This window comes from Armigeres subalbatus, chromosome 2, assembly GCF_024139115.2.
Source record: "Armigeres subalbatus isolate Guangzhou_Male chromosome 2, GZ_Asu_2, whole genome shotgun sequence".
NCBI lineage: Eukaryota > Metazoa > Arthropoda > Insecta > Diptera > Culicidae > Armigeres > Armigeres subalbatus.
This window is the reverse complement of record NC_085140.1, coordinates 16,606,557-16,631,703: the sequence shown is the minus strand read 5'-3', so window position 1 is coordinate 16,631,703 and position 25,147 is coordinate 16,606,557. Positions and strand designations below refer to the sequence as shown.

The 25,147-nt window shown below is 42.9% G+C and overlaps 1 protein-coding gene across 8 annotated transcripts in view; it reads right to left on the bottom strand.

The window, feature by feature from the left end:
- The window catches only part of LOC134217950 (oxysterol-binding protein-related protein 2), a 73,511-nt gene extending 58,056 nt beyond the window's left edge, over nt 1-15,455 (bottom strand). For 4 of the 8 annotated variants that reach the window (XR_009981192.1, XM_062696798.1, XM_062696804.1 and 1 more), the window contains exon 1: nt 7,043-7,278. The gene's annotated coding sequence lies outside the window, so the exon portion shown is untranslated. Of the gene's footprint in view, nt 1-6,972; nt 6,989-7,042; nt 7,279-15,185 lie in introns of those variants that run through there. The other 4 variants (XM_062696799.1, XM_062696802.1, XM_062696801.1 and 1 more) reach the window with 3 other exon arrangements.
- Between the last annotated feature and the right edge of the window lie 9,692 nt (nt 15,456-25,147).

Here is a 25,147-nt window from a genome sequence, read left to right as displayed (position 1 = left end):
GCGGGCTTTATAGGCGAACGCTCCACCACGGACCACGTGTTCGCCACTCGCCAAGTACTGCAGAAATGGTGCGAATACAGCGTGCCCACACATCATCTGTTCATCGACTTCAAAGCCGCATATGATACAATCGATCGGGACCAGCAGCGAATGCTCGAACACGGATTTCCGGATAAACTGACACGATTGATCAAAGCGACGATGATGTGCGTAGTTCAAGTTTCAGAGGCATTCTCGAGTTCATTCGAAACGCGCAGAGGGTTACGACAAGGTGATGGTCTTTCGTATCTGCTATTCAACATCGCTTTGGAAGGGGTAACATGAAGAGCAGGGATTAACACAAGTGATACAATTTTCAATAAGTCCGTCCAGCTAGTTGGCTTCGCCGACGACATAGAATTATGGCATGTAACTTTGAAAAGATGGAGGAAGCCTACATCAGACTGAAGGGGGAATCTAAACGGATTGTACTAGTCATCAACACGTCGAAGACGAAGTACATGATAGGAAGAGGTTCAAGAGAAGACAATGTGAGCCACCCACCGCGAGTTTGCATCGGTGGTTACAAAATCGAGGTGGAAGAAGAATTTGTGTACTTGGGCTCACTGGTGACTGGGAATGATACCAGAAAGAGAAATTCGGAGACGCATAGTGGCTGGAAATCGTACGTACTTTGGACTCCGCAAGAAGCTCCGATCGAATAGAGTTCGCCGCCGTATCAAACTGACAATCTACAAAACGCTGATTATACCGGTAGTCCTCTACGGACACGAGACCGGGACGATGCTCGTGGAGGACCAACGCGCACTTGGAGTTTTCGAGAGGAAAGTGCTGCGTACCATCTATGGTAGGGTGCAGTAGGCAGACGGTACGTGGAGGAGGCGAATGAACCACGAGTTGCATGCCGCTTCTGTGACGAGGAGAGAGAAACATCAGAACACATCCTCTGCTATTGCAGTGCACTCACCCAACGTAGGTTCAAAGTTCTCAGCAAGCCCTTTTTAGGGCCTGCTGACATATGGATCTTATCCCCCAAGGACGTGGTTGGCTTCATAAAGCTAGTCTCGCCAGAATGGGGGAGTCACATACTGTAACTCAGGATCTCTATTCATCAATAATAGATGGTCTTGAGTTCAGTCGATACCAAGGTATCTCAGTGACAAACATGTTACTGAGATAACTTGCGTATTTCACAGTAAAAGGGTATATCACAATAGTCCTAAAATCTGGACGCAGTGATCTTCACCCGACAAACGAGGATGAGCTGCTGGGAGAACCATCCATCGTTCATACAGCGAAAATCGGACGACTGCGGTGGGCCGGGCATGTAGCCAGAATGTCGGACAGTAACCCGGTTAAAATGGTTCTCGGCAACGATCCGACGGGCACAAGAAGGCAAGGTGCACAGCGGGCAAGGTGGATCGATCAGGCAGAAGATGACTTGCGGACCCTCCATACACTACGTGGTTGACGACGTGTAGCCGAATGGAGAAGACTCTTAAATACCACACAGGCCACTTCGGTCTTAGTATGAATAAATAATAATAATAAGTTTTACGTGTTGTTTTTTTTTTCATTATTCTTTTCTGTGTAGCAATCTGTGGAATTTAGAAAGTTGTCATCTTCTCTCAAGTAGTAGAAACTAATATGGAAGCAGGCTTAGGTCGACATTCAACTGCTTGACGGCGCTAGTATATGAAGAATTACTGTTAGGTTTGATATCTTGTAAGCGATGCTGGGTCATTAGGCCGAAGGCCTGCGAAGTGATAAGTGATAAGTAAGAAGGAAGAAGAAAGAAGGAATAGAGAAGATAACAGAAAGAAATAGAGAGAAGAAAGAAGAAAGGACGAGGAAGAAAGAAGGGATAAGGAAGAAAGAAGAAGGAAAAAGGTAGAAAAAAGAAGAGAGAAGGAATACGAAAGAAGAAAGAAGGAAGAACTAAAAAGGGTGAAGGAAGAAGGAAAAAAGGAAGAAGAATGAAGAAATAATGAAGAAGGAAGCAATAAGAATGAAGAAGGAAACAATAAGACGGATGAAGAAAGAAGGGAGAAGAAAAAAGAAAGAAGAAAGGAGACAAGGAACAATGAAGAAGGCAAAAGAAAGAAGGAAAGAAGAATGAAGGACAATGAAGAAAGAAGAACAAATATGAAAGAAAGAATTAGAATGAATAAATAAGAAGGAATAAGAAAGAAGGGATGATGAAGGAAGAAGATGGAAGTAGAAAAAGGAAGATGGAAGAAGCAAAAATAAAGAGGAAGAAAGAAGGAAAAACGGATGAAAGAAGAAGGAAAAAGAAGAAAGAATGAAAGAGGAAGAAAGATAAGGTAGGACAAAATTAAGAAAAAGGAAGAAGGAAGATAAAAGAAAAATGAACGAAGAAGGAAGAACAATGAACGAAGAATGAAGATGGAAGAAAGAATAAGTAAGAAGAAAGAAGGAATCAGGAAGAATGAAGAAATAAGACGAAAAAAGGAAGAAGGAAGATGTAATAAGGAAGAAGCGAAAAGTGAGAAGGAATATGGAAGATTGAAGAGAATGATGGAAGAAGAAGGAAGAAGAAATGAAAGAAGGGCGATAATAATTATGATGATGGTATATCCGACTGGTTTACATATAATGATTAGATTATTGATTGATCTGCAGGCGAAAACTGAACTGATTTCTTCCGGTTGGGCAAACACCTTTTATAGGGTGATCCATACCTTGAAATTGTCTTGCATGGAGTGACTTTTGTTTAGACCAGCATATGCCACTCATCGGTCGCATTGGTCTAGCCTATCGATTCACCCAGCATTACTACGTTACAGTCTATTGACAATCGTAAGCTTTGGAATGTGTTGGTCTGTTTTCACGATTTAGGAAAGAATGATCTTTGATTTGAACTCGTCGAGTAAACTTTAAAGTATTATTATTCTTCTATACAATCATTTCTACTGGAAGAACGTATAAAAACTACAACCATCAATATCTTTCATATTCCAATACAGTCAACCCCCCAGATACAACCCAAACGGATAAATTCCAGAATAGCTTCCAAGATTATTGTTTTGATAATTCGAACAACTTCGCAACATAAGAGAACTATCAGAGTGATGCAGATTCAAAGAAATCAAGCTGACGGAATTTCCAAATCTGATTAGGGAATACCCAACCCATATAATAGGTGATTGCCTGAAAAGTTTTATAGAAGACAGCAATTTAGTAACATAGGCTGATTTATAAATATATATCGTAACAGCTAATTCCCCATACACCAGTAGCTGAACTTTAAACTGACCTTCGTCACAATGATTTTCACTTCCCGAGCAACTTTGTAGAAGATGACAACTTTTTAAATCTAACAGCTATCTAACCTGAAGTGTAATTCCTTACAGCCAAACAACTGTACAGAAGACGGCAAGATTTTAAATCTTTTGGATTGCAAGATATCTATACTAACTGATATTGGTGGTGATGATGATGATGATGATGATACTTTATATACTAGCGCCGCCAAGCAGTTGAATTCTAAACTAAACTGCCTTTCGTTATGATGGTTTTGACCACCCGAACAGCTTTGTAGAAGACATCGGCTTTCTAAATCCTAACTTTTGAAATGACCACCCCATTAAGTAATCATACCTATGCTAGCGACGCCAAACGGATGAACTCCTAACTAGTACCCTAGCAGCACACATGTTTTAAATGGGTTACTACAACTTATATGTGACCAGATTTAGTCACAAAGAAGTTGCTGCGACCATTTTTGTATAACTTGTGGTGCTCGGGTATGTATTTAAGATTGCAGGCCTGCAGCACTGCCCATGATTTCATAGTTGACGTATCAATCATTCCAACATCGATACATTGCATGTTCCAAATCTCATTTGATTATTTACGGGTTAATATTTTCCAAATTTGCGATGTTTGTCCTTAAATCATTTAAAATACATGCGATAGTTCAATGGTTGTTACGTCATCTATGAAATCATGGGCAGTGCATGTCCTGAACAATTATTGAAGATTGTAAGCATTAAGAGATATAATAACAATGCGCGCGTGCTCGTGTTATAAAAGTTGGCGCGTTCTGAAAGTGGGCAATAATTTGAAAAATAATCTTATTCAAGGGATTTCGCGCCAACTCGTATATCGGTAAATTCTCAAAAGATAGTCTAGGTCAATTTTAGAAAAACTAAGTATGCAAGTGGCTCTTCTTTTCTATATAAAAATGAGGCAACATAACTCACTAACGGACGGACCGACTTGCAAGATTTCCTCACTAATCGATAATAATTTACTAATAATTTAGTACAGTCGCCTCTCCATATCTCGATATTGAAGGGACCATCGAGATAGGGAGAGATCGAGGAATGGAAGGAAAATTGAAATGGGTACTAGATCCAAAAAAGCTCATTGCTATGAAAAACGACAACAAAACAAATATCGTTTCCTGTCGTTGATGTGTTTGTTATTGTCCAAAGATGGTCTAGTAGCCTAAAAATTTGACCATATCGACATAAGGAGAGAGAATTCTGAACAAAATATGATCAGAACCCATCGAGAAAGAGAGATATCGAGATAGGGAGGTTATCGAGATGGAGAAAGCCCAAATATATGTAGATTAAAGGGACTGAGGAAACCATCGACATAGGGAGAGATATCGAGATATAGAACATCGAGATGTGGAGAGTCGACTGTATATCATAAAGTATAGTATAGAAATTTCAGAAGGTCAATTTCAATTACAAACAGAATTCGTTGGGCTCCTGATGTATTTTCATGAGTTTGAATAGTAGCATACCCAGTTTAATTGTAATTGATAGTATGGCCTACTCTCCCCTATTTGACCCCTGCATTCGGCCCTGGTAGATAATTCAAAAAGTAAATTTCAAGAAATTATTTGATTATTTGAGCTCCTTATGTCTTTCAATGAAGTTTGAGCAGCGTCATGCCCAGTTTCATTGTAATTGGCGTAATGGTCCCCGCTCTCCCCCATTTTGAACCCTGAATTCGGCCCTGGTAAAAATTGCAGAAGATCAATTTCAATTAAAAATAAAGTTTTTAAAACTCCTGATTTGTAAAGTTTGTGCAGCCACATGTTATCATTTTTTGCAAAACTCGGATCAGAACAAGAATTTCAGTCTGAAAATGCATCAGAGCACAAATATAACTTTTCTCATTGAGCACAAACGAAACCGCGAGGAATGCAAACGATTGCTGATTGCGAGCAATTTGAAAAAAAAATCCGTTCCGAACCCAAAAAACTCGTTCTAGACCAGACCGGGGTTCGAACCCGGTTAATTTCAGCACTGCTTGATTTTCATCCACATGTTATATATGTTATATCCTTATACGTTAAAATAGAACACTTATTTTGATGATTAGATTGAAAATAAGTTAAACTGGTATAAAAAATAGCCATACATTTGCGTGTCTGCCGTAATTAAGCTATTTTGAAGACTCAACCTACACTTGATCACTAGCAGTGGCGTAGCCAGAAAATTGGTCTAAGGGGGGGGGGGGGTCTTCTGAACATGGCTACGCTACTGATCACTAGTGTTTCGGATATTTATATAAATGGCCTATTCACATCGCCTTTGAAATAAACTCCATTGTCTATGTTTCAACAGTTTAACATGTCCAACTCGATTGACGTCAATTGATGTGCTCAAATATTTACACACAGAGCAGTGCCTGAATTCGTAATTGCATCAACTTAATTGTTCCCATCAATAATTTTACCCCTCGACCTGTTACACCATACGAATGATCCTATAAACAAACAGAGATACAGCCCCAAAAAGAACGAACAATTAGGTCCATCAACGCAGACACATTGAACATATACAATCGAAAACGGCAACATTATTGAGGGACGTAGAAAGTGCCAATATTCAGCCGAAGGATGCGAAATTAGGGGATAGCATCTTCTACAGAAGAAAACAATTATTTAGTATGAAGGATAGAGGATAGAATATTGCAATATTGTACACAGCCGTTATCGCACTTCACTTTTACACTCACAGGCTTTGAAAGATTCCATTGGACAGAATGAGATGAAATAAGCTGAAAAAACATTGAAGCTGGAGCATTTCTTTTGATAGAACACTAAATTACCTTATGCCAGTTAGTTGCAAAGCTTCGATTTCAAGTGAAGTTTATTTCAACCCTTGTAAAATCGTGAAAATTAAACATCTCATACTGTAGGTTTTATGTACAAAAATGAAAAGCAACAAAAGTTTGATATACATATTTGAATCTAAATCAAATGTCGGTTCAATCACTTTTATCTGTCATATTTATAGGTTGGCAGATTAAATTGAAAAAAAAGGAAATTAAAACACCTGTTTCGACCAGAAGCATGCTTGCAGAGCTTATTTAAAAAAATTACTTTAAAAGTAATAAAAAGTGTAATTATTTCTTGCGAAATGAATATTCCGAAGTTGAATGCAGATTAAGTCCAAGAGTGATATATCTCTCCCCGCGGACATCTAGATCCCGGATTACAATACGACAAAGGATTGTTATTTATCCAAACCATCGTTCAGTTGATATTGCCAGCATCATACAATGGCAATAGTTTCTGCTTGTTCATGAATAACTAATAATAGAAAATGTATGATAAGCCACATCATACCCATAGACAGACTGTTATGGATCCATGTGGAAACCATTTTCCCAGAGGAAAGCTAGGATTGAGAGATGAATGAACATGTGAATGGCAGAAAGGATAATGTGTTGTTCTATACACTGAAGTAGAGATCCTATCTTGAGTGCAGGTGGCAGTCATTGCAGCAAGAGCGGAAGTAATCAGAACCGACTCCATGCGCTGCTCTATACATAATCACTCCCAGAGACGACGACCGGCATAAACGTTTCAGCATATCAGAACGACACTTCTGAGGTCACGTTGGAGAGCACAATCACTTATTAAATGGATACGCGAAAGAGTCTTCTCACAGCCCACATATTAACGCTACACAAAACACCCACCCTCCCACACTTGAAAGAATTTCACAATTAATAGTGGGAACTGCTTATGGCGTCTCGGTTTTCTGCATACTTTTTTTCCAAGCCCAACTCCTCTCCTTGATGCGAATTAACGGTTTCACTTCAACACTTATGCACACTGTCCTATTAAAATCTGGTAGGATTTATCGATTTTCCGTATTCATTCATAAACTTCTGCCCCGTTAGGTAACAGTGCTTCTTCCTGTGGGAATCCCCCAGAAGCAGATTCCTTTACAAAATGGAAAACGCGTCGCGGAAAAAGGCTTCACCATCCACTCACTTACAGTGCTGAAGCTCAACTCAGCCGATCGCTCGGTCGGACTGACGGTAGAGTGCGATGTTGTTCGTGTGCCAAGGAACCGAATGTGGTACTCATTTTCATCCTTTTCGCAGCCGTGGAAAAGCGGCCACTCAATACAGTATGCGGGCATGAGAGCCAGTGCTTCTATTTTGAATGTCTTGAATTCAACGGCACAAATTAGCTCAGAATTATGGGTAGAATAAATCTAGATGCTACGTCAGAAATACTCAAAATTATCCTAACATGCTGCACAAATGCACAATCGCATTCTTAAATCGGTGGTCACGAAAAATAAGGCATTATACGAAAGGCACGACTTATTTAATAGAAGCATAAGCACTAGAACGCTAGTAGTGCTGTAATCATTTAAATTATTTTGCCAAATTAAGCTTCCACAATCTTCAATTGACCACAATTTATGCACCATGTTGTAGTGCATGTTTGGTTTCATCACCAACATCGGTTTGACACTTGTAGTACCGTCGTGCGGGGCTTCTTTTGATTCCGGGGGCTACTTTGGATTTTTGATTTTTTGAAAAAAAAAACGGAAAAAATACCAAATTTGAAACAGAAAGTTGCCATCCAACTATAAACAAGACACCCGATTGGTGATAATGACAATTTTATAGTCATTTTCGTTATAATTCTTGTTTTAAAATGTCCAAAGTAGCCCCTGATTTTTCAAAAGAAGCCCCGCACGACGGTACCGGTACTTTGGCTGCCAGAAGTTAGTCACTAGGGGCCATCCACAAAGTACGTCACGCTCCTAAGGGGGAGGGGGGGTTCCGAGCAGCGTGACGACTCATACAAAAATTTTAGAGGTTTAATACAAAAAGTGTGACGAGGGGGGGGAGGGGGGATTTGAAAATCGCCGATTTTTGCGTGACGTACTTTATGGATCTTCCCTAGATGTAAGTCACGCGAACAGGTACGACATTAGAAATCTTATACTTTTGAATCAACTACCTCAGTGATCCCTAAAGTGCGGCCCTCCAAGCCTTTTCCTGCGGCCCGCGAAGGTTTTCTGAGAATACACTACGTGTGGCCCATTGATAAGGAATATATGACAGGAAATGTTTTTTATCATTCCCAGTATCTCGGTGTATTCGGGAACCTGTTAAGTTCACATCACTATGATGTTGAAGCACGATTTATATATCGTGAACAGTTTTATCATTATGGTTCATGAAATTCATAACTTCATACATAGATGATATGTAGGCCGACATCAAATATACTTCGATGTGATCGCCCCGGGTTATAATAACAGCAAATTTGTATTTAATCGCAGATTTAAAAGAACTCAAGATTTAACTACAGGTAAAAATAATGTTGTCATACACTGCTTCTTAGTAAGCATGTTTTAATTTTTCAAAATAAGTTAATTTTTGGAGAAATTAAACTGAAATTTGGTGGATTATTACCTCCAGAAACTACGTTGACTATCAACAATGTATTATGTTCTGAATACCATTCGAATTCTTTTCGGAATCTCAAACAGAATTCTAAACGGACTCTATTCAAAATTTCATACAAATTCCGAAAAGATTCTGACACGAATCACGACCGGAAATCTGTTCAGAATCGCGAATGGATTTTCTTTAGAATTCCGAACTAATTCTGTTTAAAATTCTGATCAGATTCTGTTCAAATTCCCGAACGAATTCTTTTCAGAATCTCAAACGGATTCTGTTTAGATTCCCAAACGGATTCAGTGCAGAATTCCAGACGGATTTTGTTTAGAATCTCAAACGAATTTTGCTCGAAATCTAGAGCGGATGCTGCCTAGAATCCTAAAAGAGTTTTTTGAAAACGCCTTTGTTTTTGGCTACGAAAAGTTATAGCGAACAATAAGTGTAAAAAACATAAGATCAGAATTACAAAATCAGTTGCCACATGATTATTAGGGAAAACAGCGTGTAATATTTTCTGCCAACTGAGCCGACAAGATGCTATGGCGAAAAAATAATTTCTTATGTCAAGTCCGCTACTGCAAAAATGGTAGTTTAGACTAAACGTCAGAGAACTACAACGATAAAATCTGTAGAATAAATTGTCCTTACAATTTTTTTTGAAAAAAATCAAAGGAATACAATATTTTTTTCAAATATTCAATATTCTATAATATGCAATATAAATAGAAAAACAAATCTCGGGTACTTATTCAAAAGGACGTATGTGATTTTGTAAACAAAAATTCAAACGTCGATTTGTCCAATCTGATAGCACTCCCACGCAAATAGTCACCACACACAGGTAGGGGAAGCCTTCGATAAATCGACGTTTGAATCTTTGTTTACGAAATCACAATTTTGAATATGTACCCGAGAAATCTTGTAAATATACTGCGGCCCGCTTCAACAGCTTAAAACGTCTCTGCGGCCCTTGATAGTAAGCATGCTGGGGATCACTGAACTACCTATTCAGAGGATTTTCTCCTATACAAAATTTATGCCGAATTTGAGAATTTCGACCCTGGTCAATCAACTCTTTTTCAAGAATTTCTAGTTGAGTGCATCAACATATGATTTAATTTCGAGCTGATAGTGGTGATAACGATAGTTTTTTTTACGAACAAAGTAGTCGGAAGAAATAATATTTTATTCGAAATTAAAAATTAAAAATAATGAAATATTTTGGCTTTTTCAGTCTGATATATTCAAACGGGTTTATATTTGCATTGCCCGACGTTTCGGCCCGTTTATTGGGTCTTTTTCAAGGGAAAAGCTGTCTGCCGTTCTTCGTACACTTAACAACTATGTACGAAGAACGGAATACAGCTTTTCCCTTGAAAAAGACCCAATAAACGGGCCGAAACGTCGGGCAATGCAAATATAAACCCGTTTGAATATATCAGACTGAAAAAGCCAAAATATTTCAATAAACACCCCAGTCGAACTGTAATCAATTAAAAATTAAAAAACCTCATATGGGACTAATTGCAGGTGAGAAACACGTACATACAAAACTCAGTTCGATCGGACGTGTTTAGTCGCGTCCAGGGCACCGACACCCAATTTTTTCACTATGGATTTTGAAAGGTTCACCTGTTCACCTGGCCCTCGGCCTAATGGCCTGACATCTATCTCAACATAAATGTTGGACATACTGCTTCAAAAACGCAAGCAAACCATGCAAAAGCATAAATATGGGGTAATTTTTTTGTTGAGATCTTCTAAGGCTTCCAAACCTTCCTTGAGTTCAGATCTTGATGATCCAAATATGTGTTTTACGGGTCCTCAATCCTAATTTGAAGTTGGCAATGCTACTTGCGACATAATTAAACTATTTTAATCGAATCGCAGTGTTACCAAAACATCAATGGTACTCCAAACTGTTCTTGTGATCAGATCTTGGTGTTCTTGTGATCAGAGTGATTGGAGAATCAAAAGGAAAGGAGGCTTCCGAGCCTCTTGAAAGGAGGCTTCCGAGCCTCTTGAAAGGAGGCTTCCGAGCCTCTTGAAAGGAGGCTTCCGAGCCTCTTGAAAGGAGGCTTCCGAGCCTCTTGAAAGGAGGCTTCCGAGCCTCTTGAAAGGAGGCTTCCGAGCCTCTTGAAAGGAGGCGTCCGCCCATCTTGAAAGGAGGCTTCCGAGCCTCTTGAAAGGGGGCTTCCGAGCCTCTTGAAAGGAGGCTTTGAGCCTCTTGAAAGGAGGCTCTGAGCCTCTTGAAAGGAGGCTTCCAGGCCTCTTGAAAGGAGGCCTGAGCCTCTTGAAAGGAGGCTTCCGAGCCTCTTGAAAGGAGGCCTGAGCCTCTTGAAAGGGAGGCTTCCTGAGCCTCTTGAAAGGAGGCTTCCTGAGCCTCTTGAAAGGAGGCTTCCAGGCCTCTTGAAAGGAGGCCTGAGCCTCTTGAAGGAGGCTTCCGAGCCTCTTGAAAGGAGGCCTGAGCCTCTTGAAAGGAGGCTTCTGAGCCTCTTGAAGGAGGCTTCCGAGCCTCTTGAAAGGAGGCTTCTGAGCCTCTGAAAGGAGGCCTGAGCCTCTGAAAGGAGGCTTCTGAGCCTCTTGAAAGGAGGCTTCCGGGCCTCTTGAAAGGAGGCTTCCGAGCCTCTTGAAAGGAGGCTTCTGAGCCTCTTGAAAGGAGGCTTCTGAGCCTCTTGAAAGGAGGCTTCCAGGCCTCTTGAAAGGAGGCTTCTGAGCCTCTTGAAAGGAGGCTTCTGAGCCTCTTGAAAGGAGGCTTCTGAGCCTCTTGAAAGGAGGCTTGGGCCTCTTGAAAGGAGGCTTCTGAGCCTCTTGAAAGGAGGCTTCTGAGGCCTCTTGAAAGGAGGCTCTGAGGCCTCTTGAAAGGAGGCTTCTGAGCCTCTTGAAAGGAGGCTCTGAGCCTCTTGAAAGGAGGCTTCCTGAGCCTCTTGAAAGGAGGCTTGAGCCTCTTGAAGGAGGCTTCCGAGCCTCTTGAAAGGAGGCTTCCGAGCCTCTTGAAAGGAGGCTTCCAGGCCTCTTGAAAGGAGGCTTCCTGAGCCTCTTGAAAGGAGGCTTGGAGCCTCTTGAAAGGAGGCTTCTGAGCCTCTTGAAAGGAGGCTTCTGAGCCTCTTGAAAGGAGGCTTCCTGAGCCTCTTGAAAGGAGGCCTGAGCCTCTTGAAAGGAGGCTTCTGAGCCTCTTGAAAGGAGGCTTCCGAGCCTCTTGAAAGGAGGCTTCCTGAGCCTCTTGAAAGGAGGCTTCTGAGCCTCTTGAAAGGAGGCTTCTGAGCCTCTTGAAAGGAGGCTTCTGAGCCTCTTGAAGGAGGCTTCTGAGCCTCTTGAAAGGGAGGCTTCCTGAGCCTCTTGAAAGGAGGCTTCTGAGCCTCTTGAAAGGAGGCTTCCTGAGCCTCTTGAAAGGAGGCTTCGAGCCTCTTGAAAGGAGGCCTGAGCCTCTTGAAAGGAGGCTTCCGGGCCTCTTGAAAGGAGGCTTGAGCCTCTTGAAAGGAGGCTTCTGAGCCTCTTGAAAGGAGGCTTCCGAGCCTCTTGAAAGGAGGCTCTGAGCCTCTTGAAAGGAGGCTTCCAGGCCTCTTGAAAGGAGGCTTCTGAGCCTCTTGAAAGGAGGCTTCCTGAGCCTCTTGAAAGGAGGCTTCTGAGCCTCTTGAAAGGAGGCCTTGAGCCTCTTGAAAGGAGGCTTCCGAGCCTCTTGAAAGGAGGCTTCTGAGCCTCTTGAAAGGAGGCTGAGCCTCTTGAAAGGAGGCTTCCTGAGCCTCTTGAAAGGAGGCTTCTGAGGCCTCTTGAAAGGAGGCTTCCTGAGCCTCTTGAAAGGAGGCTTCTGAGCCTCTTGAAAGGAGGCTTCTGAGCCTCTTGAAAGGAGGCTTCCGAGCTCTTGAAAGGAGGCCTGAGCCTCTTGAAAGGAGGCTTCCGGGCCTCTTGAAAGGAGGCTTCCGAGCCTCTTGAAAGGAGGCTTCTGAGCCTCTTGAAAGGAGGCTTCTGAGCCTCTTGAAAGGAGGCTTCTGAGCCTCTTGAAAGGAGGCTTCCGAGCCTCTTGAAAGGAGGCTTCCGAGCTTCTTGAAAGGAGGCTTCCAGGCCTCTTGAAAGTAGGCTTCCAGGCCTCTTGAAAGGAGGCTTCCTAACCTCTTGAAAGGAGGCTTCCGGGCCTCTTGAAAGGAGGCTTCCGGGCCTCTTGAAGGAGGCTCCGAGCCTCTTGAAAGGAGGCTCCGAGCCTCTGAAAGGAGGCTCTGAGGCCTCTTGAAAGGAGGCTTCCGAGCCTCTTGAAAGGAGGCTTCCGAGCCTCTTGAAAGGAGGGTTCCGAGGCTCTTGAAAGGAGGCTTCCGAGCCTCTTGAAAGGAATCTTCCGAGCCTCTTGAAAGGAGTCTCTCGAGCCTCTTGAAAGGAGGCTTCCGAGCCTCTTGAAAGGAGGCTTCCGAGCCTCTTGAAAGGAGGCTTCTGACCCGTTTGAAAGGAGGCTTCCGAGCCTCTTGAAAGGAGGCTTCCGAGCCTCTTGAAAGGAGGCTTCCGAGCCTCTTGAAAGGAGGCTTCCGAGCCTCTTGAAAGGAGGCTTCCGAGCCTCTTGAAAGGAGGCTTCCGAGCCTCTTGAAAGGAGGCTTCCGAGCCTCTTGAAAGGAGGCTTCCGAGCCTCTTGAAAGGAGGCTTCCGAGTCTCTTGAACAAAGTTTATTTTTAAAATATATATTATTTTACATGTCGTTTAAGTTTCGTTACCTTTTTCAGTGGAGTCTCTTGAAATGAAGGTGGAAAGGAAAGGAAGGTGCTTCCAAAGGTATGCTTCTGAACTTCTTGCAACGAAGCTACTGAGCCTAACTTCCAATCTCTTAGGTTCTAGATGTTAGCTCGGAAGCATATTCTTAACATCAAATTCTGATGTCCGTGGAGCTATTCCAATTCATAAAAATAGTGTGGACATCGTAGATCTTCTTGTTGATCGATTTGAATATTAAGATTAGAATCTTCAATAACTGTTTGGATTGTCGTAGATATTCAAATAGATCTGTAATACTGCTGGACAGGCACAGGTTTTTATCATAAAGCATTTAAGATTCAAATATTTAACCAGAATATGGTAAAGTATGCTATTTATTCCTACTATATTCGCACTAGGGCCTTGTAACATATTATTCGGCTATCTTGATGAACTTTCTTTAGTCGATAATTTGAATAACATGTTATTCAGGCTGTGGTGCGAACACAGTATTAGAACATCAAAATTACAACTCAAGGATAGTTTGGGTGCATTTTTTTCTTACGTACAGTCCTCACGGAATCCAAAACTGAAAGCAGTTTTTAAGGGCATCCCATTTAAAACGGAAGGGAAAATTTTGAAATAACTAAACATGCAAAGTGGCTTTTTATAACAAAGTTTACATGTCCAGAAAGTTGCATTGAAATCTGAGAGGGTGCTGCCTTTGTTCGAGTGGGCGCGAAATCCCTCAATATGTTTATGTTTTCTACCATACTCAGTCGGAATTTCCCCGTAAAGCTGGGTAGACACCTTTGCGTGGTGTGTTACGGTGTAAGATCTACCACGGTCACATTGTCAGCTACAGGCAAATCCTGACCCAACGAATATCTTCCCCAATATCGAACTCCGTGGTACTTATGAGGGTGTCGCTGAGTCGGGGGCTTCTCGTTAAGTAAATATAACATCAACACTGCCTTCCCCTCCCAAGTTACGGTGAAGATGGGCGTGGCCAGGAATAGTAATCCTCATGCTTTTGTGATTTTTATCCTAGGTTGAAATCAAGGACCACACCCACCTTGATTTCTGATAGCAATCTGAATAAGGACTTCAAAAGAAAAACATGAGTATCACTAGTGTCCAATCTACGGAGTACACCGTAACTATGCTATGCTATCATACTCAGTCGGAATTTGTTGATATAAACTAATTATAGGTACGGCCGCTGTAGATAAATAGAAAGTTATGTGGCCCATAGCCGCTTTTGATTTCGCTAGACCCACTCACAGTCCGGATTCCTTGGCAACGAATCACTCATTCACACGGTGCACTAGCAGTTGTAAACAAAAAACACCCAACTTTCGGGCGACACACACCGCCCGCCTAAATTTCCATGTGCCATGCTACTTATGTTACCGCGGCCCGTATCCTATTCTTCTTTTCATTCATGTGAAACTCTCAAAGTCACTCACGAAAACACTGACCTGCGCTCATCCATTCAACGCGAGGGCGAGAGAACAATGAACGATGCTAACGGGCTCCGACTGCCACCCACACCCAGTTCAAAGCAGATATGTCGATAACTATGAAGAGTGATGATCTATATGAATACAGGTTGAACTTGGATGACTATTGGCGAACGGACGGAGGGAGCTGTTTCGCCATGAGGATGATGCAAGACAGAATGGGGAAGACATTTATGCTATATGACCGAAGAAGACCATGAAAAAGTTGATACTCGAAACACTATTGATTTTTCACTGCTGCATTTCCACGGTTGCATCTTCTCAATTGTCTATTCTAATCACCTTCAATTGCATTTTGAATGCCAGAAAATCCTTATATCGTGGTCAAAAATTGAGAAAAAGTTTTGGTTATAATAGTTCTTGACTTTTCACGACACAAAGCAGCACCGATATAGTCAACTAACGGAACAGATTTGATCACTGAATTCTATTCAAACTACGCTACGCCGTAAACGATGTAATTTCACCAAATAAAATGATCCCAAGAATGTGGCACAATCCAACAAAAACACTTTTCTAGGACAAGGGTGAAGTTCAATCCTTAGACATCTGAGTCGACTAAACGAATAAACGATAATTGCTAGAAGCGCAGAACCGAACATTTCCTGGCCCTTACATGCACGCACACTCCCACTTGGGTGTCACCCACAACCCAGCCCAGTACAGCCGATGATGGGGCACTCTCTTTAGGTGGGTGGCATAGAAACGCTTTGCAGCATCGCACACAGAATGGGCGGCACTCAGCCATCCCCGAGGAAACCAATCGGAGAGCAAAATTCTTCCACACAAACCAGGGGTAAGCGGAAATGCAACACTTTGTTGTGCGCTCTGTGTTGCTTTTCAATGTCAATGTTGGTGCCACCTGCATGCATCACCCAACTCAACCTATTCGGCTGTTGCGCTCGTTGTTATGCTAGACGTTTTACATTCTTGTGACATACCTATAGTGAACTCTCCCTTACTTAATATTCGGAATAGCCAAGATTTCATTTCATTTATTAAGATACTTGGACTTATTCTACGAGTCGAGTGACGTGAGGTGAGTCGATTTTAGCAATTCTCACGTGAGGTGACCATGTTATTCAAATGGGGCTATACGACTCTTCTCACGTCATTCGGGTAATCCCACGTCACTCCACTCGTAGAATAAGCCCAACTAGCAGACCCGACGAACTTTGTTTCGTCTAAAATTGATTTATTCTTTGTCAAGTTATGCAGAAATTTCTGGTTCAGTTGTATGGGAGACCCCCTTTCCAAAGAAGGGAGGGGTCTCGGACCACCTTAAGAACCTTCGCAGTTAATAACTGTGAAAGTGCTTAATGAACACTAAGCTGCGTGGCGGCTCTGTCCCAGTGTGGGGATGTAAAGCCAATAAGAAGAAGAAGACGATGACTCCCCACTCTTATATGTAACCGCATGAAATTTTGCAGGAAAGTCTTTTTACTTTAATAAAGTTTTCCAAATTCCATACAAAATTTATCATTTTGGGACTTTGGGAGAGCGGCTAACAGCATATTGTCCCTTGCAAACAGCAAGAAATGAGCACAGAGAGCGGTGAATTTTTTAATGTAGCGCGGCTTAGTTGACCAGGAATTCCTCAGGATATTCCTCCAGGAATTTCTCCGGAAGTTCCTCCAGGAATTCCTTCGAATATTCCTCCATGAATTCCTCCGGATGTTCCTCTAGGATTTTTTCCGAATATTCCTCCACATCTTACTCCAGGAATTCTTCCGGAACTCCTACAGGAAATCCTCCGGATATTCCTCCAGGAATTTCTTCGAATATTCCTCCATTCATTCTTCTGAATATTCCTACAGGAACTCCTCAGAAATTCCTCCGGATAATCCTCCAGAAATTTCTCCGGATATTGCTCCAGGAATTGCTTTGATTATTGTTCCAGGAATTGCTTCATTCCTCCGGATATTCCTCCAGGAATTCCTCCTGTTATTCTTCCGGAAGTTTCTTTTTGAATACCTTCGGAAGTTTCTTCTGGAATATCTTGGAAGTTCCTCTAGGAATTCCTGTTAGACCAATTGATATGAACTCCAACACAGTATGGAAATTTTTGAAGTTTTGGTTTAGGTAAAGATGAGGAGCGGATCATATTCGCGAGCTCTACGGCCCTGTATGGACTGGACTGGTCAATGTCAGATTTTTATCGATCATAGTTGACCTGTTAAACTTCACAATAGTTTGGACAACCTAGAACATCTGGTTTGGGTATAACTGAAACGAAATTTGTAAGCGTGGTGTCCATGAGTCTTACTTTGATGCTCACCACTGACATACCATGTGAGTCTAACTTGGGTGCTCACTAGACTGATTCAAATTTTGACTTTTTCGCTCCCCTGTGCTTAAACGATTACATTTGCTATTTTAACAATCATCCTAAATTTTGGCTAATTTGGTTGTAATTTGAGTGAGCACGCGCAATATGAAGTTTGTATGAAAATCGATATAAAAACAGTAACTTTTGGGAAAACCGTTCCACAACGCTTCCCATTAAGCTTCAGAAACGTATGAATACCTGGACTACATAGCAAAGTTAGCAAGGAAGCAGCTCATCTTTGTTGCGAAACGATTTGATGCTTACAAGAAAAAGGACTTACTTAGGCTCTCACTTCTAACATGCGAGTCTGACTTGGGTGCTCGCCCTTAACATACCATGTGAGTCTGACTTGGGTGCCCACCTCTAACATGCCACGCGAGGCTGACTTGGATGCTCACTCTACTCACCTCTGCCATGCCTCGAGATGTCGATTGCGATAGGTACCAACAGTTCTACGCTACGACCCTCCTACCTCGGCATATGCAGCCCATACTAACGATACCATGACCATTATATGTAAATAAATGTCGGCTGGACATAGTGCAAAACAGAATAACTTATTGATAATAAACTTTATTATCCAGTTATATTGATAACTAGAATTGTTATCATTTTGGTTGTATTACCAGTCAACATACCAAAAATGTTAACCGAAATTAATTCAAAATAGCAAACCGGCGATCAAATGACAAATACAGTTCATCGTCCTTTTATTGAATATTTTCAGTTGTTAACAAATAAATAAATATATAAATACAAGGCAATTGTTTCCGACCTTGCTCAGGTTAGTTTTTCTCACTAGCTGTAAAATCATTATGTTGCTAGCAACAACTTCGTAATTTCGCAGTGAAACGTTCCATGTTTTCATATGCATATATAAACACTGCTAAGAATTAATCCATGAAAAAAGGTTGCTATTTGGAGAATATCCTTTTGCTAGTTAAATCGAGACAACAGAAACCTCAACTCATTCTTACTTATGTACAGTCGAACCTCTAGGAGTCGATGTTCTATGACTCGATATCGACTCATGGAAGCAAATTTTTCCATACTAAAAATTGTTTTATGGGTTACTGTGATGAAATGATTTTCTTTTCCATATCTCGATATTTCCATGAGTCGACCGTCCCTTAACTATCGACTCATGGAGGTTTGATTGTAGATAACGATCTTGGGTTTGTATTTTGCGTTTAAACCTAGGTTCAAACTGTTATTAGTTACTATGTCTGAAACTTGATTATGCATATGTACAACATGTGATAGATTTAGTTCGGAAAAGGTATTGGAGGGTAACCGCCCCTTCGGTGGGGTTTGATCCCATCGAACCCCACCGAAGGGGCGGTTACCCTCCAATACCTTTTCCGAACTAAATCTATCACATGTTGTACATATGCATAATCAAGTTTCAGACATAGTAATTAATTTCCACTCCGGGTGGCTTAATACCCGGCATATAGGCTAAACTTTGAATGTACACAGATAAAAATATGTTGTGATTTTAAATGTATTTTAATGCACATATTTGGAGCATGCAAATAAACGTAAAATTCAATCGATTTTGCTGTTCTTCCAAATATAAATAAATTTAAACTGTGTTAGCTTGTAAAATTCAGTTAAATTTAATTGAATATCGAATGTTAATTCGTTTGATGGGATCATCTGCAATTTTACACGTCGTTGAATTTTCAAAACTATTTGCTGTGTACTGTTATTAGTTGTTAATTTTGCAGCGCCGCACTCTAGATCGACTTCATTGGCAGTCTAATGTTGCATGAGAAGAAGAAACAGAAAAGATGATATTCAAAAAAAATTGCACGGGGAAGCAATTCAAATAAAAACGGTTAGCAGTACGGGGTCGGAAATTTCTTATACTGTATTTATAACTACATCATCATAAAATTTTATTTAGTGATATTGCACTTTATACACAGTATAAGAAATTTCCGACCCCGCACTGTTAACCGTTTTTAATTAAATTGCTTCTAGAATTTTTAAAAAGAGTTTCAAAATTTTCTTCGTATGCTTCACCGTGCAATTTTTTTTCGAATATCATCTTTATGCTTCTTCTTCTTCATGCAACGTTTGTTCGCCAATTGCGAGCATGATTGTTTTCTCCAAATCACACCAGATCGTTGCAATTTCTTGATTATCCGGCATTCCCAGTAAAATTTTCCGCTTCCTCATATATATATGAACAAATATTGCCGTCCGTAAATTATATTTCCTAAAAGCAAATGCAAACTTTTCATATATAGACGTTGTCATGCAAAAGCGGTTAGTCAAGAGTGTTCACCATTCCTGATTGAGTACATTCACTTGGTCCTAGTCCGGGAGTTGCAAGGCCATGTTAGGTACTAATTTGTAGTTGAATTGATTCTCAGATACATACATATTTCATTATTCAACGACACCTGAAATAAAAGTTAAGTTAATAAGCATAGTATAAAACAAATAAGAAAACATGAACTCTTGTGTAAATTGCTTTGTTGATAGAGAAATAAATAAAATCAATAGATATCGTTGGTAACGGTGAAAATAATCGTCTGTTTAAACGAAAAGTTCAGTTCAGTGTTTGGAAACAGTTCTTGTTACACTTTTTATAACATCCACCATTATGGTGAGAATGGAAATCTGGATTAATATTAATCCTATTTTTATGGTAAATCTGTTTAAAAAAAGAATCGAAGTTTTTTTTTGGTAAAGCTTTACCTCGTGTTGAATATATTGGGATGACTATTCACCAAAAATATGTCCCTAGGGAAGATGTTTTCATAAGTTAGTCTGTTTACAAGAATATAATGCTTAGCACGATACCTGAACGACGCGATATTTTAAAGCAAATGGAAAATTTGTATTGATAATAAAATTTGTTATTAGTGCGATGCGTGCGATGCGACGCGACGCGACTCACGTAAAAGAATAACAATCATTATCAACAGGCTGTCAAATTGCACTGTCGCGTCGCGTCGCATCGCACGTCGCGTTTACTCTGGCTTCGCCCTAAGGGTATCCGGGGTTGTATCCCGACCGCAAACGTCTAGCATAGCTCTTCTTTCGACGTCGAAACGAGGACATACGAACAGTATGTGCTCTGCAGTTTCGTCAACACCTGGGCAGTCAGGGCAGACGGGGCTCTCCGCGTGCCCAAACCTGTGGAGGTACTGCCGGAAGCAGCCATGGCCTGACAGAAATTGTGTCAGATGGAAGTGAACTTCCCCATGGGGTCTCTCCACCCAGCTCGATATGTTAGGTATCAGCCGGTGGGTCCACCTACCTTTAGAAGAGTTATCCCACTCGCGCTGCCATTTGGCAACCGAAGTCACCCTGATGCGTTCACGTGCTCCTCTCTTACCACGTAGCTCGAAACACTCATCGTCTTCCCGGATAACCAGCCCGACTGACATCATGCTCGCAACTACGCAGGCTGCTGCATGTGATATCGTGCGGTAGGCAGATATCACTCTGAGACACATTAAGCGGTACGTGCTCTCCAGCTTCCGCAGGTAACTGGTTACCCCCAGAGCTCTCGCCCAGGACGGGCCGCCGTACCTAAGAATAGATACGGCAACGCCTGCCAGTAGCCTACGTCTACTGGCACACACCTTGGAACTGTTGGACATCATCCTCGATAATGCCGCAACAGCAGTCGAAGCCCTCTTGCACGCATAGTCGACATGGCTGGCGAAGGTCAGCTTGTCGTCTATTACGACCCCAAGGAGCTTCAAACTCCGCTTTGATGCGATCGCGACTTCACCCACGTGAATCACTGCATGTTGAACCGACTTGCGGTTGTTGACGATAACCATCTCCGTCTTATGTTGAGCGAGCTGCAGGCCTCTAGCGCTCATCCAATCCTCCACCGTGCTGATCGCGCGTGCTGCCGTCAGTTCTATCTCGGGAATTGACTCCCCGTAGACCTCCAAGGTTACGTCATCTGCGAAACCGACGATCTTAACACCAGGAGGGAACTTTAGATTCAGAACCCCATTGTACCGGGCGGAACTCCTGCGGTAGTAGGTACGCTTCTCTGACTGGCATCGGTCTCGTATAATAGTACACGGTTCTGGAAATAGCTTTCCAAAATCCGGTACAGGTCCACCGGCAGGCTAAGCCGGTGTAACGAAAGCGCGATGACATCCCATCTTGCGCTGTTGAATGCTTTCTTCACATCAAGTGTCACTAACGCACATTATCGAATACCTCGCCTTTTCTGTTTGATCGCTATCTCGGCGGTCTTTACCACCGAGTTAATAGCATCCAACGTGGACTTACCCTTGCGAAAACCGAACTGGTTGCTAGACAGGCCCTTCGTACCCTCTGAGTACGGAGTCAGCCTGTTGAGGATGATCCTCTCTAGCTACTTGCCCGTCGTGTCTATAAGGCAGATTGGTCTATGCGCTGATGGGTCGCCCGGCAGCTTCCCGGCCTTCGGCAACAACACCAGTTTTTGTCTTTTCCATCTTTCGGGGAATCTACACTCATCTAGGCATCTTTGCATAGCTAGCCTGAACATGTTGAGAGAGCTGTGCGGAACTCCATCAGGCCCTGGAGCTTTGTTCATTACCAGGGATTTGGCCGCCGCGAGTAAATATTCGTTCGTCACTGGAGCCACCATTTCGGCCGCACCCATATTGCCTTGTGGTACAGGAGGCCTTGTGGCTCAGGACGGGAATAGTACCTCGATAATCCTCGCCAACCTATCCGGGGACCGTTCGGGGGGTAAAGAGCTCCCTTTGGTCTTGGCCATCACTATCCTGTCACCCCACGGATTCGCGTTGGCTCCTTCGCATAGGTTGTCGAAACATGCTCTCTTACTGCTCTTGATGGCCTTGTTAAAGGCCAGTTTCGCAACTCTAAACACTTCACTGCAATCCGAAAATTGCCTAGACCGCCCTAGTAACATTTTGGTTTTATGGTAGTTTTATAACAGTCTTGAAGAGTAAATTGTGGTCTTCAAGAGCGTTATAAAACTTAAAATGTTACTTGGGCGGCACGGGGAATCGAACCCAGGCACCCTCAGCATGATCTTGCTTTGTAACCACGCGTCTTACCGCACGGCTAAGGAGGGCGTACCCATTTTGAACTGCACCTTTTCAAAAAGGTTATGCAGGAAGGCGTGTGCTTTGACATGAAGCATTGATTAGTTTAGAACTTGGCCGCTAGGTGGTGGTATATTTGAGTTCATTATTTTAGACTACTCAAATAATTCCGATATATGGAATTTTCCTCATTGTAAATATTCTTATCGCACAAATTTGAAATTTGTAAAGATATTAACAAAGTTCGTCTGGTGGGAATAGACTGTCATGTGAGGGAAAAAATAATTAGGAAATTTACAAATAGTAAATAGCGCTAGTACTAGTACATGCAATATTCTTGCATGTTTGAAATATTGTGCCCGTAATCAGACTCTATCAAAGCGACTGTGTGCCGCTTCAAAAGCACAAGCCCAAGGAGTGCTACTGGCACATCAGGGTTGATATCAGTAAGATCCTGATTATGGTATACTGGTTGCATGTATTGGTCTTGTATTTGTTTATTGAAATATTGTGAACGCGAGGGCTGGTAGTCTGGTTATTCTATTCTCTTAGTAAGGCCGGGTGACACCGACCTGAAACGGCGAATGGGCTAATGGCCAGGCTGTCTTCCGTCCCCTAAAACCATGGCAGGCCTTGTGGCACGCGGTACAATCCTGTGGCTCAGCTGGTAGCTGAGTGGGAGTAGGCTCAGATGCTCCTTCCTGACTAGCGCTGATCTGGCTCTGAACACGAAAGTGTCAACCCTCGCATGGCCTCCCTGCATGCCGCAAGGTATGTATAGATAACCATGGGATCGCGAAGACGACTACGCCAACAGGATTCGACAGCAGCCGCAAGGGGACCCAATAGACATGAGTAATTCAATCAAAATTAAATCTACGAAGGAGGGAGGTGAGGCGAATGGCGACAAGGAGAACCCTTTCGCCAGGCGCAGTGGCCTTGATCAGTCACCCCAAAGGTCGCCGGGGGGAGGCGATGGCGGAGCACGTGGAGGGTCAGAAGAGGTGCCGGTGGATGTTAAGATTGACGGCCCCACTCTAACCAAAGTCATTAACTCGGTGATGACTAACCACGGGGAGGATGGAGTCCAGACGATGGAAGTGATTACGGACGTTTCGGACGTAATCATGTCCTTCCTGGACAACCGAGTAAATTATAGCACAGAGAACAGACGTTCATCTTCATTCGCGTGCTTGTGTAAAAGTTTGTACTGGTCATTTTAAAGTATGTCGTTATGCCCCCGTTGCGCGGTGCTGGTGTGCTAATAAATATGGTTAAAATTTGCCGTGTTTTACTTTTTAGCGCTAGTGTTCATTCCGAATTGCTCCTAAGCTCGCTCCTAGATGGCAGCACTACATTGTTTATGAAGTGTATGCCAACGCCATCACTTAGTGGAATTGAGTTTTTATGTCGGGCAGCCTGCGTTGGCGGCGCTGAGGTGCGATTTAAATCTTTACACACGTTTTTAACGAAATTTTGTTCGAGCATCCATGTCTGTTCTCTGTGATTATAGTAAGGACTTCAAACAGGCCGTACTTACCCTCTGCGCTCTAGTCGTGGAGGCGAAGTCGGAGTGGAAGTCCTTGCTGGAAGCCAGTAAGGAGGCGGAGCACAAGATCCGTCTTCTTACTGAGGAAAAGGAATTGGCGGTTAGCCAAGCAAAGAAGGCCTCGAAGGAGGCCGAATCGAAGATTCGGCTCCTTACAGAAGGGAAGCAGCTGGCGGAGAGCCAGACTGCAGAACTTAAACGGCGTATGGCTAACAGCGGAGCAACTCCTAAGCTAAGTAGGGTCACACAGGAGGCGGACCTGAAAGTAGCTAATAAAGCCTCGGCACGGACCGTAGAAAAGGTCCGAGTGGAGACCGAGAGGAAAATGGTACCTCCACCTAGGAAGATACCAAAGGACCGCCTGGAGGAAGACCTCAATGGACGGAGGTAGTGAATTCTAAAAAGGTGAAAAGAAGCCGTCAGCAGGTCGCAAGGAGTGCGACCAAGGGAAAGGAACCAGTCACTGCTAAGAAGGGTAGAGCCCGTGAGAAAAAGGGTGCGCCTTCTAATGGCAGTGACAAGCGGAAGGACAGAGGCGAAGCGATCATTGTCAAGGCTAACGATAAAAGCTATGCCGAAGTCCTAAAGACTATGAGAGGCACCGAGAAGCTCTCTAGTCTAGGAGGGGATGTCAACTGCATCCGAAGAACGCGCAAAAGCGAGATGATTCTCGTCTTGAAGCGGGATGCTACTCGGAAGAGTTCCGAGTATAAAAAGTTGACGGAAGAGGTCCTGGGTGACAGGGTCCAGGTTAGAGCCTTGTGCCCAGTCCTGAACATCCAGTGCAAGGGCATGGATGAAATAACCGAAGCCGGAGACCTGGTAGACGCACTGAAGGTAATGTCGAGATCCAGGAATCCGCGATTCGGTTACGCAAAGGCTTTGCGGGAATGCAGGTTGCCTCATTCCAAGTACCTATGGCTGAGGCCATGAAGGTGCTGGATAAGGTAAAACTGAAGGTGGGTTGGTCGGTGTGCTCGCTGAGCACAAGCCAACCCAATCAGGCCTGTTACAGGTGCCTTGGCCACGGTGATAAGTCCTATGACTGTAAGGGACCTGACCGTAGTAAGCTGTGCCGTAGGTGCGGAGCCGAAAACCACCAGGCTCGCACCTGCCAGGCTGCACCGAGATATCTGATCTGTCCTCCGGGGGCAGACAACAGGCATCTCACCGGTGCGCAGGCCTGTCCGGCCTCTAGAAGGGTCCAGACATGCAAGTAACACAGCTAAACTTGAACCACTGCGAGGCGGCCCAGCTGCCGCTAGAACAGTCGGTTATCGAGTGTAAAGCTGATGTTGCCTTGCTGTCTGACCCATACCGCATCCCT